Source organism: Cupressus sempervirens, chromosome 1 (genome assembly GCF_028749045.1).
Source record: "Cupressus sempervirens isolate cs-2001-9-10 chromosome 1, ASM2874904v1, whole genome shotgun sequence".
NCBI lineage: Eukaryota > Viridiplantae > Streptophyta > Pinopsida > Cupressales > Cupressaceae > Cupressus > Cupressus sempervirens.
The window spans coordinates 637680726-637692846 of record NC_143118.1 but is presented as its reverse complement, the minus strand read 5'-3'; the positions used below and the strand labels follow the sequence as shown (position 1 = coordinate 637692846).

Below are 12121 nucleotides of genomic sequence, written 5' to 3'. Positions count from 1 at the left end.
GAATATGCATCAATAATGAAAGATCAATGGGCAAAGACAACCTATAACCAAGCTATAAATGCAACCTATAAGTATAGACCGCTTACAACACTGCACAACTTGTAGATCCAACAAGCCATCATGCATATCCAAATCAAACACTGATAACCATATCATCATGAGACCAAACTTGAGTATACAATTACATCAAAACTTAAATCTCCAATGCCATAAACTCACAATGTTACCATAGTCAAAATATACCATAAACAGTTTAGATAAATATATCAACAAATAAATCATGCCAAACCTGCACCAAATCTGAACCAATGTGTAGAGCTCTCTAAGAGCTTTCCGTTGACTACTCGAAGTCCAAAATTTGACTCCGTATGCCCAAGTTATGCCCTAATCCGTGCTCAAAATAAATAAGATCTGACTTTAGGGCTCTTAAAACCTAACAAAATATCAAAATCATAGAACCAAACCTACAGAATCTTGTAGTGCTCTGAATTAGCTTTCCAACGCCTGTAAGAACTCTGAAATCCGATATTCTGAGAGAAAGTTATGGCCATTTTACTAAGATAGTCTTTTTACCATTTTTAGTACGATTTTTCATTTTTTATTTTTTCAGTGACGAAAATTCTGACGAGATTAAATTTGACGGCCATCATGGGCTGAAACTAAAAAACTCTTTCATTTCCTCTGAACATGGCCAAACTAGGGCATATTATATATCAAAATTTATGGAAATGTCGACTCGGATCCAATGGTGAGGTCTGTTTTTGCCCAGGAGGTCATTTCTGCAAGCTACCCCCCAAAACTCTCATTTAAATGAAACATCCGAAAAAAAAATTTTGTCCAACAATTTTCCATGCCCAAATATTTTAACATCCCATCATAACAGCAAATCCAAAGTCCTCAGATCTGCAATAAATCATTCATATATCTTGCCCTTTCTTTTATCCTCTCATGCATTCCCATGGATTCAATCCAGGGTTACAAATAATAAAACCATAGCTCTGATACCACTTGTAAGGAAACTTGGCAATAAAGAATGTAACTGTTTCCACATAACCCATAATAGATCTATAATAAATACGAAATTAAAATTCACATGCAAGAGAATAGACAACATACCCACAAAATGTGACACAAGATATACCCTGGGAAACCCTCATTGAGGGAAAAAACCCAGCCTCCAAAAGCATCCATCACCATGTATTATTCAGCAAAATAACCATTGCCATACAACCATGGAAGCCTTCATGGCCATAGCCACAACTGAGCAAACTATGTGAACAAGCATGAATCCACACATCCCATGCCATGCTTTCAACCTTCACAAATGCTCCTTTGGCTAACCTGTCAAGCCTTGTCCCGCTCGACTCTTGCCTTTTGTCTTCTTCTTGTCACTCTCTCTTTCTATCTTACAACAACTACCCTTGTGGCTGCTTATATAGTAGCAAGTCCTACAAAACCATTAAGTGGTATTACATAAACCATGTGCTAAAACCATGTGCTACCTAACCCACTGACCCCCCATTTAATATTGGGCATTTAATTCTTTTTTCTCCAATATTAAATAATTACATGAAATATTTTCACAATGTTACAATACAACTCATCAAGAATATTCCATGAGAATCTTTACATGTTGCACGTCCATCTAGGTACAACATTACATAAAAAATAAAATAACAATATTATGCAATGTGTGCAACACCCATTATCTCAACAAGAACGACACCTAACAAATTCATTATAAAATAGGGGAGTCGTTGAAATCAATGGAGATTTGATGGAGACATAGATTAAGTGTTGTGCCTAATACTTTAGGGCCCCATTATGTTGTTCAGTGTTGTTGATATATTAAGTTATAAGTCGATGATATATAATTGGTTGAACTTCCTATTGAGACAGTAACACTCCGGTTGAATTGAAAGACATAATATGCATGGGATAGTTTCTTTTAAGATTTTGAAAAACCACACAATTACCTGACTGGAAGAACAAGATAGTAATGCTCCTGTTGAAACTATCAAACCCAAGTACTGTTACAAAAGAAAATTTTAACTAATATGGTTGCCAGATGAATGACTAACTCTCTATCATGGTGCACAATGAGAGTTACAATACTAAGGAGATTGTCGATATCTTACGCCATGAATAGTTATGGGAAGACTAAATAGCGCTACTGGAGCAAAGGAACCGAATGCATAACTATTGTATGCGGTAAGTTCTTGAGGCCATTGTTAGTAGTTGGGAGTGGGACATTTATCCTGGTGAATTGAATAATTTGGCATTAAAGAACAAACTTAAGAAACACCATCGCACAAACAGGATGAAGGGAGTTACAATGTAGAATATTCCATGAAATCTGTTACAAGTACCAAAATTCCACTATAGATTTAAAAGTTGACACAAATTCCAATATCTCAACTAAAATCACAGTCGATGAAATCATACCTTCTTAGCTTCAAATTTCTAGATGAGAAATCTGGTAAGTTAGACATGCAATATTTGCATGAACATGCAAGCTTGAGCTCAAGCATTGGTTTGACTCCGAAGGCAGTAATTGATTTTTTGAGGCAATTGGAAGCAAGGTTTTTACTGTTGGTGGTGAAGTAGAATATGATACTACTTCAGGTTTATTCACTAAGAACAATGCAAGCATGTGCATTACAAAACCTGAATTCAATATTACTAGCATATTAGTGGACAAGGGTGAAACCTTGAAAGCATCATATCTACATGCATTCAATCCTCTTGAAAACACATCTATTGCTGTTGAGATTTCACGTAGGTTTTTGGAAAAAAAATACTTTCACTGTTGGTAGCTCCTATTCTCTTGACCCTATCATGATAGTGAAAACACAACTTAACAACCATGGGAAGCATGGTGCACTACTATAACATCAGTTCATGCCCAAATCTGTGCTTAAGTCTTTTTGGAGAGTTTGACACAAAGGCCCTTGATAAGTCTCCCAAGAGTGGATTGGCATTGGCATTAGAGCTCTGAGATTGCCTACTCTAGGCATACAAGGTATTTTTTTCTGGAAAATAGGTCGTCTAGATTTTTGCAAGAAGCATATGCCACTTCATTCTTTTTCAAATTGTTGTGAGGAAGTGAGTTGTTAACACAATATTGTTCGAAGTTTAGGAGTCGAGCTATATGATGTATTTTCAGAGTAGGTAGTTGTTGTAGTTCTAAATGTTCGATAGGAACATCTAAAGGACCATGGATGAGCAAAAAGCTTCTTGGGAATTCATTACGATTGGTAGAGGACAATTTGCTGTGAAGGAACACTGGTCTGTGTAGTCCGTATTAAACTTACACTTTGATGTCATTCCTTGATGATATAAATTGTTCAGGCAATTATAAAATTGTCCAATTGCAAGGAAACCATGTGTTTATAAAATTGATATCTCTAAAACTTTTGCTCTTGTATATGCATTTCCAATCTGTTCTGAAAGAAAAAGCACTTAACAAGTTGCAAGTAAATTTTTGACGAAGGGAGTCAAAACTTAGTTGGAAAAAGAAGTGGATCATTTCAGTGGTTAGAGAATTCCTGGTCAAGCAGAAATTTTAGGTTGAAAGCATGGAGAAACTACTTTCCCCATTGGTAATAAGTTTGTGAACAATTTTCCTTTTGAATAATACATGCAAATCTAAAGCAAATTTCAAACAACAAAATTATTCCCAATAAGGGAACTCAAAATTGAATTGAGTCCATTGGGCATTGGTATCTGGAATGTCTTATTGGACTAGTTGATATGATCTTCTCCTTCAGCTTGGACATGTTTAGACAACTACCTAAATTCATTGTCAAGGATAAGGAACAATTCCTTGAAAAAAATCTCTTCAATATAGAAAGGATACTCGCATATTTTCTTGAATCAAAGCATAGACTACTTGATGATTTGGATGCAATTGAGAGTTTTTAATCCACAATAGAGTAGCTAAGTTCTAAGAGTAAACAAGTGTGCATCCTTCTTGTTGTTATTCCTTTAGCTAAGCTACCATTGTTGAGACATCCGGATAGGGAGGTAAGACTTGCAGTCATGCAATGTATTGTTCATATTATGAGGATAGCAACACCACATGATTCTTATAAAAGGAAGATTATCAAGGAGGAATTCCAACTGGTTGTGGAAAGTTTTCAAGGATTGTGAAATATCAATTATTCATCCTTTGGTAAGATTATCAACATTAGAAATAGTGGCAAACTTCATGCTTCTGCAATTAACGTTGGAACTTAGTTGTGAAGATTTAATCCGGTTGCCATTAAAAGGGACCTACAGGAAAATGTTCTTATTTTTATGCAGTCCATTATGTCTTTGATCATTGAGGAAAGTGATGATTCTCAACATTTCTTATCTAACATTTTGGCTGATTTGAAACAAACACATGTTAAGTATTCTGATGCTTGTAGTTTAGTTATGAATGTCATCAAACAATGTGAGCAAAAACTAAAATTATTCTCACCAAGAGACAAGATTCAGAGAGGAAGCAAAGAAGATTTGTTTCAATAAGCTCAATCTTATGGGCAGCTTAGTACGGATGAAGGTGATAGTAATCTTAGGGACCACAAGGCTAAAAAATACACAAGGATGGATCAACTACTTGGGAATTCAAAAGAGTCTCCATGCATTATGGCTATTATGAAGTAAGTGGAAAATATTTGCTTGTTATTAACAAAGACTAGAAGACCAACATATACAAAAGAATAAAATGATGTTTCTTTAGGAAATGATCATAAATAATAGAAACATTCTATTCTAACAAAGAAAGCTAAAAAAGCTAAAGCTAACTAAAGCTAACTATATATTTACAATAGATTATCATCAACTAATAATAGACGATTATCTATTATCGTAATACCGTCCCTTAATGGTTAATCTATCTAGAACACCAAGTTGTCCACTGAATTTGACAAACTTATCAAGACCAAGAGGCTTGGTGAGAATGCCTACAGTTTGATCTGTGGTAAAAACATACTACAAATCTATAGTCCTATCTTCAACTAGTTGTATGTAATGACAATGAACATCCACATGCTTGGTTCATTCATGGAAGACTGGATTTTAGGCTAACTTGATAACATCTTCGTTATCAACAAACAGAGTAGTCAGTCTTGCTGGTGACATATGCATATCCCCAAGCATTTGACGAAGCCAAACAACTTCACATCCTACCTTAACAGTCCTTTTGTATTCAGCCTTTATAGAGGAGAGAGAAACTACCTACTACTTCTTATTGGTCCATGTGACTGCGCTAGATCCCAAACTAAGCACATATCCAAAAGTTGATTTTTTATCATCAACAAAGGCTGCCCAATCTGAATCTATGAACCCACTGAGTTTAGGATTAGAACTTTGAGAGTACAAAAGTCCATAATCTGAAGTACCCTTCACATAACGAAGCACATATTTTGCTGCCATCCAATGATCAACCTTAGGAGCTGTCATAAAGCGTGAAATATAGTTAACTGGGAAGCTGATATTAGGCCTAATAGCAGAGAGATAGATGAGGCTACCTACTAGTTACCTGCATGTAGTATCATCAACAGAAGGAGAATCAGATTTCTTTTTAACGAAATACACCCACATTTTTCTACTGAAATCATGAACAAACAATAGAAAATAGTTGGACTCAAGAATAGAAGAAGTGGCCATAGGGCCACAAATATCGACATGAGCAAGCTGTAGTACTTGAGAAGCTCACCATGAATTGCCACTGGTGAAAGGTGTGCGATGTCACTTCCTAGCCTGGCATGCATCACAAACTCCAAGTTGTTGAGTCCAAATCTATGGCAATCCAAGAACAAGCTTGTATCGAGCAAGTTGTGAGAGATAATGCACATTTAAGTGCCCATATTGTTGATGCCAAAGTGTGCTAATAGAAGACCACCAAGCAGCCATACCTAAGTCCCAAGAATCACCAAAATCAGTAAGTCTGAAAAGACCATGATCCTTAAGACCCACTGCAACAGTAGATTGACTTGCCCGATCAGTAATGGTGCACTGATGTGAACTGAAGGTGACATCCAAGTGTGTCGAATGTCGCAACAATTGATTGATTGACTGAGGGTAGATTTAGTTCCATCCCTGGAACATAGTGGACATCAAGGAAAATGAGATTCCTCCTAGTAGATCAAATCTAAATGTTGCCTTTGCTAACAACTATGTACTCTTCTCCACCACCAAAAGTAATAGAATCAGAATAAGGCTGGTAGTTAGTAAATCAGTCTCTACAATGTGTGAAATGATGAGAGGCACCTAAATCAATGTACTAGGCAAATGACTTCACATGATCTGTAGGTCTTTTAGCCATGAAGGCGTAAAAGGCAGACTTTGTCTGCTTAGTGTGCTTTGCACTATTCACTTTGGGCTGTGAACCTGATTCCTTAGATTGAGTAGCTAAGAATTTCCAATATTCAACCTTCATGTGTCCAAACTTGTGGTAGTAGTTGTATTGAATGTTCTTCTTTCAGGAACCATCTGATGCTACAGAAGAAGACTTCTACTCAGATAGCTGCTAAAACTTGGCTTTATCCTTCTGAAAGGATTTTGCACCAAAGGCTTGCTCTATAGAGGTAGAGTTGGAGCTGCTACCAAACTATTTTTTCCACCAATCTTGTTGAAGTAGAAGTGTGCAAAGATTAGTGAACTTCAAATCAACACCGGAAGATGTGATATTGAGAGTCTCAATAAAATGCTCATAGGACTTTGGTAAACTCTGAAGAGTGATAACCACAATATCCTCTTCCTCCATCTTGCGATCGATGGCAAGTAACTGATCGCAGATTTTTTAAATCCAATTCAAGTGTGCCTGGAGCAAGGTGCACTCATCCATTACAGTAGAAAATAGTGTTCTTCAAAAAGAAAGATCTTCTTTTGTTAGAAGTCTCATAGACCTTTGAGATGTGTCCAGATCTTGGCAGCTGTCTTGTCGGATGGAATCCTGAGAAAGCTGATCATCAACCATGGATAATTTGAGAAGCATCACTACCTCTCAATTATTCAGATCACATGTATCTTAATCAAGACCAGGAGAAGTCAGACACTTCATAACACCCAAAACAAGTTGATCAGTGTTCTAATATTCAAAAATTGCGATGATCCGCTACTTCCAAGTGCCATAATTTTGACTATTAAATTTGGAGTTGTGCTCAATCAGAATGTTTGTCAAAGATGCCATGGCATGTTTTTCAATGAAAAAGCATGAAAATCTATGAAGGCATGTTCTTCAAAGAAAAAAGTGGAAGACCCAAAAAATTTGGAGAGTGACGCAAAAGAGAGCTCGATAAACCCAGAAGGAATATGTTGTCATTTTCTAGATCCACTGGCTCAAAAATTGAGGCACCCAAAAAAACCTGCCAAGACTCTATGATCAAAATAAATTTCAAGGTAAAAAATTAGGGTTTCAAAAAAAACACAATTGACAGCCATGAAAGCTCAAATTTGTAGAAAAATGGAGTTTGTAGGTAGAAAATGACTAGTTTGTTTGTCACAGAGAACTTCTTGTGAACAAAGATGACTATTGAGTTGTAAAGAACTCACAAAAATGTAGACACAGATGCAAGAAAAATGATAGACCCATTTTTTGTTTTTAAAAACTTCACAAAAAATTGCAAATTCTAGGATTTGAGCGTGAGTAGACTCAACATGTTCATGGAGATTGAGATTAGATCGCATGCAAACCAAGATCACATGCAGACTGGGCTCAATTTTTTGCCACAATTTTATGCCTTTGATGCCATGATTTTGCATTCACTGAGCCAAAAAACCTAGCTGCAACCAATGTTTTAACAGAAGAATTTTTCTCAACTATGAAAACTCTATACAATTTTTTTGAGAAAAAAACATAGAAATGATTTCAAAAAATTTGAGCAAATAGTTTCAAAAGTCAAAAGAAATTATAGATTTTTCAAATTTTTTTGAAGTTTTGGCTTGGATACTATATTACAAAGTAATTGGAAAATATTTTCCTATTGTTAACAGAGACCTAAAGGTCAATATATACAAAAGAATAAAATGATTTTTCCTTAGGAAACAATCGTAAAGAATAGAAACATTCTATTCTAACAAAGAAAGCTAGAAAAGTTGAAGCTAACTGAAGCTAACTAGATATTTACAATAGATTACCATTAACTAATAAAAAGAAAGTATCTATTATCATAATAATGGCATCACATCCATTGGTTGATGACCATGATTGATGAAGCATCGTTTGGATTAGCTAACTGTGTAGCAACAACAAAGGATAGGCATGAGGATATCTATTCTTACGATGATAATACTTTCAACCAACATAATGTTTGATTGGATGAAGCATAGTAATTCATGTTGATGGGATATTGGAGAATCCACTATTTGAGTTTGATGATGGAACACATTTTGATATTGATCAAGAGTTACAAGTTGATGTTGATTGCAGGTAAGAAGTGACTGATTTTGTTACATTTGATAGAGGGGCAAACTATTGATTAAAAATCAACCTTGGATAGTAACTCGGCTAATAGTATGGCCAAGGAACATATATGGAGAAAAGATAGTGTTGATGGGTATTCGTTGATTGATTTTTATCTTCATTTATCTAGTGACTGCGGTTACTTTACCATCATAGATGTTGAGCATGATAATAGCACTTGGTTTGTTACACTTCATTTCATGGAGGAAGCAATATCTAGTTTGTTTCTTCGGTACAGTTATAGTTTCAGGATACATGTTAGAGGAGCAGTGTTGTGGCAGATGGATATTTTGGACATTCTATTCTTTTAGCATGAAGCAACAGAATATTCCAAACAAATGGAAAGGTGGATGACATTTTTGTTTGTGGGACCCAAGAGGATCAATCACATGTACATGGCATGTTGATTCAATAGATTATGCATATGGAGTTATCCAAGATCCTGATATTAGTATGACTTGTGCATTTGTTTTGGAGAATTGATGAGCAGCTTCACAATTTGAGACATGTTATTTGTATCAAAGTGGTATGACAGCTTGGTGGAGCAACTCCCTTGAGATTGATATGGGCTCTGGACATTTTAGTTATGGTGCACAAACATTGATTGCTTGAGGGAAAGTAATCTTTGGGAAGGGAGGATTTTAATGTCCCCTTTTCTAATCATTAACCTACAATGTGTTATTAGCCTTTTCCATCATAGTCTCATGGGCTAAACATGTCTTGTCAAGAGAGTTAGTATGAGTTTTGACATAGGCATGTTCATTTTCAGGCAGATCACAATCAAGATAGCAAGGGTTTCTAATACTTACTACTTATAGTAAGTCAATTAGGATTCGTATTTCCAAGTTTGCAATATTGGACTTTGCGTGTCTTGCTGAGAGCTTTCCGGCAAGCTATTATACATGGTTATATGAGCTTGATAGGATATTTATTTTAATGTCTTAAGACTTGTTTAAATAAAGTGACTTTAAAATTAAAAAGGGGGAATTAATAAGTCACTTCAGAATATAAGGTTATATTTTTCTCTTAAATGGAAAAGAGAATTAAAATGAAGAGACAAGCAAGGAATATGAAGAGTCATCTTCTTTTTCTTAAAAGGGGAAGAGGAGTCTCATTTTCAACATTATTGGATATTGATTTGGTTTTGATACTTCTTTTGGAGAAGAGGAAGCTTCAGCTTCTATTCAGAATCTGAGGATGAAAATCATCAGGTTATTCTTCGATGGATTGGACATAACCCTGATTCATCAATTGTGGTGAATTTGTGACAAAGTTCATGGTTGCTTTTCAAGTTCTTTTCTGACTATCCAATCTGATTGTTATCACTATTTTTATGGCTAGATTTTTATTGTATTGCTGATTTATAATGCAATAACAAATTGTAGAGTATTTGTTGGTTATTATTGGTTAAGATTATCCAAGGAGGATATTATAGAAAGGTGGTACTATCAGGATGTGTAAATACTAAAAATCCCTTGAGAAATCATAACACAAGACAAACATCTACTTCCAAAAATAGACAATTTCTCACAAACCCTCAGAGGGGCAACTATTATTTTTTTGGAAATTGGTCTCATAAGTAAATAGTGCTATTAATTTAGTAATTAGCAAATCAATGAAATGGGATACTTGTAAAGAAAGATCATTGAAAGAGATGTACAACATGAATTCTTAGTTATGCCCGCTTTACTAAATATAAATGTATAAATACAAACAAATGAAAGAAAACATAAATTGTGACAAGTTGCATAACATCACTAAGTAAATGAATGCAATACAAGGAATCCTTGTTATAAAGGTGTAGGCTTAATCAAATCTGATTTGCTTAACATTAAGTGATATATAAATTGTAATGGATCAACAGTTTTATCAAATTTATTAGAAATTGCTAAAAAAATGTTCAAACTATCTTTCCAAAGAGAGGAAATCCATATATCAGCCACAAAATCAAACAATATCAGCTACAAGAATAAGTAAAAATATAATTTCTACCCACCTCTTTGTAAGACTTGGCCTAGGATTCTTAAGAGGGCTCTTCAGTAGTCATAAGTTAGAATCTAGATTTATCACGACTGGATAGAATTCAAGAGTCAAGACTAAGGCAAACTTCTATTAGTGGATTGTTGAATGTTAAGAGTCAAGAAATTCATCCCAACTTATTAAGCTGCTATGTGCTGCAATATTCCAAACTCCAAGATTATTTTAAAGAAACTGTAGATAGCAAAAAAGAGGTTAAGAACAAGAAACAACTTAGAAAGTTTTTATACATGACCACCATAGCTATTCTATCTATGGAACAACAGATGTCAGAAAGCAATGAAGAGAATAAACTGGGGAAGATATACCCAGGTAAGAAGCTCTGTGAGTCAACTCCAATTAGGTGGACACCTATTTGTCTCTCAGCATTGTTGATTCTTAAGTTTTAGAGCATAGAGGGATGGCCGCTCCTTAAGCAACCTCAAAAAATAGCTAAAGCCCACACACCAACCTTTCAATTTCATAAAAAGGGTTTAGCAAGATATGATGGATAACTATAGAGGGCACCTCCCAATAGCAAAATCATGAGCTAGATTCCTAAAACATACAGTCCTAAACATGCAATTGACTTACATAAAATAAAATACTAAACCAACATATTCCTGATTTAATACAAAGTTAAGTTATAATGACCATATATAGCTCAGGACATGCAACTAGCAAGCACTCACAAAAGCACTCGCACTCACATATTACTCGCACTGATGCAGGTCTAAATAGAAAAACAATTAGCAAATTCAGAGAGAAATACGAGGTGTATAGGAAAGAACATATTAGCAAATTGCAAAGAAAAATAACCTGAAGATATTCGCAAACGGAGCTTCAGAGCATCAGAGGCACCCAAGTTCCTCTTAGCAACCGGCTATGGCTTCCTTGAGCTAAAACAAATTACACAACAAAAATTCAAAAATGAAGAAAAGGAACCGAAACAGTACGAGTATGGAAAACGCAATGCCTTTTGGAAAATTGAACCAAATCGGAGCCTTATCTTTATTTAAAAAGATATTCTCGAGAAACTTATGATTCTTGTTTTTACCAATACTCATCCACCCCGAGATAATGTCTAACAGGATACAGTTGATTATATTGCTTTCAACATCACGTTCATATAACCCAAACCATGAAAATGAACTTTAGGAGAATGTAGAAACCTTTTCACAACCAAGAATCGATGGGAGCTACCATATTTAAAAACTCCATGGAAGCAATTACGAAGGAGCAAAAATTAAATTGAACTCTAGGGCACAGTCTTCCCACTAAACTAAAACTAAACGCATGGATGCTATGCCTGCCATTGAACATTAATGTCACATACCTCTTACGCATGTGGTTTCTTTTTGGTAATTATAATGGAATCCAAGAGCTTCCAAGCTTCAATATTTCCTTCGAGACGCAAGGCATGCTTATTCAAAAGATCCAATTCATATCATCACCAATTCTGCCAGTGTCCTCTTTGTTTGCTTGATTCAAAATTCAGACAGCAACGACCCTTTCATTTCTGCAATTGAGCTGACGAGTATTAAAGCGGGCTACAATGCATGGATGCTCCACTCACAAAGTGTTTCTGGACAGAGTTTTCAGTAACTGCAAAATCCCTCTCAGAAGAATTGATTCAAATTTGTTTTATTTTGG

At 35.3% G+C, this 12121-nt stretch overlaps 1 pseudogene; it reads left to right on the top strand.

Annotated features, from left to right (window-relative positions):
• Positions 1 to 2206: 2206 nt before the first annotated feature.
• LOC149579543 (mitochondrial outer membrane protein porin 5 pseudogene) lies at positions 2207 to 2998 on the top strand (annotated as a pseudogene).
• Positions 2999 to 12121: the final 9123 nt, after the last annotated feature.